Consider the following 1,611-nt stretch of genomic DNA (forward strand, 5'->3'; position numbering starts at 1 on the left):
ATTTGACTGCAATGTTAAGGGTAAGGTCTGTAGGAAATGTGGGGAGCAGGGACATTTGGGGAAGGATTGTAAGGCGGCTGGCGAGCGGTGTAGAAATTGTAAGTTAGCGGGGAAACAGTTCGAGCACTCGGTGTTTTCGAGTGCGTGCCCGGTTTTTGCACAGCGGTTGGGGTGGGTAACGAGGATTATCTATGGGCCTTAGGATCCTGCAGATAAACTGTCAGGGGAGCTATAGTGTGACGTGTGACATGGTAGTATGCATGAGGGAGAATGGTGTGAGGGTGGCGTTGTTGCAGGAGCCGTATTTGAGAGAAGGTTGTGTTGTGGGAGTGCCTGGTGATATGAAAGTATATATGTCAGATGTCGATGGGATGGCTGCGGTGTTAATAGATGGGAGAGGTGTAGATGCTGTGCAAACGAGTGTGGAAGGTGCGAATTTAGGAGTGTGTGTGAATTTAAGTTGTGAGACGGGTAGCATGTGTGTGGCGTCTGTATATTGTAAGCATGGTGATGAGATGGGTCCGTATTTGGAGTGGATGAGGAAAGTGGTGAATGGTAGTGAGGGAAGAGCGTTGCTGATAGGAATGGATGCTAATGCCGTCTCCCCCTTATGGCACAGCAAATTTGTGAGGGCAGGTCGTAGGAGTGAGGAAAGAGGACGGGAACTGGAGGAGTTAATTGGGGAACTGGATCTGGAAGTGCTGAACAGGCCGTCTGACCTGTTCACCTTCAGTGGACCGATGGGGGAGTCGGATATAGATGTTACGGTGGTGAATGTTGGATGGTTGGACAGTTTTGAATGTGTAGCATGGGAGGTTAAGTGTGATTGGGGTGTGAGTGATCACAACAGTGTGATGATTGATGTGAGAAGTGTGAGTGAAAGTGTAAAAGGAGGAAGGAGGAAGAGAAAAGGTTGGCAAATGGGGGACGTCAATTGGGAAAAATTCAAGTCGGAGTTGGAAAAGGAAGCTGACGTGGTAGGTATAGGAAATTTTGGAAGATTAACGGGTAGGGAACAACTGGGAAGTTTGAATCGCTGGATCTGCATTGCCATGGACAAAGCGACGAGGAGGTTTGTCAAAGCCAAAGGGAAGAAAGCAGCCTGGTGGACTGAGGAACTGAAATTGTTAAAAAGTCGCGTTGCAAAGGCACGCAAAAAATGGCAATTGTCACGAAAGGAGTTGGGTAGTGTGGAGGGGAATAGGTTCTATAGTTCGGAGTACCAGGGCTTGCTTAAAGGTTACAAGAAGGCTTTGAAGGAGGCGAAGGTGTCGTGGTGGAGGAGATTTGTTGGAACTGTTGGCAATGCAGATCCATGGGGAGCGGTGTATAAGCTTTGCAGGAGAGAAAGGAGCGAAGGGCTGGTAGGAGTATGGGATGGGGATAGAAAAACAGTAACTTGGGGAGAAACGGTTGAGGTGTTGTTAGACGAGTTTTTCCCGGTTGACGTCCCGGTGAATTATGGGTTGTATGAAAGGGAGGAAAGCACTGTGGAGAGAGTAAGTTTTGGAGAGATTGAAAGGAGTGTGGGGTGCATGAGAAAGAGGAAATCAGCGGGAATGGATGGAATAACGCCTGAGATGGTGGATGTTGTGTGGAAGGTGGTACCGG

The sequence above is a fragment of the Zophobas morio genome, unplaced genomic scaffold (genome assembly GCF_036711695.1).
Source record: "Zophobas morio isolate AGI-343-1 ecotype UQ-CSIRO unplaced genomic scaffold, CSIRO_AGI_Zmor_V1 ptg000920l, whole genome shotgun sequence".
NCBI lineage: Eukaryota > Metazoa > Arthropoda > Insecta > Coleoptera > Tenebrionidae > Zophobas > Zophobas morio.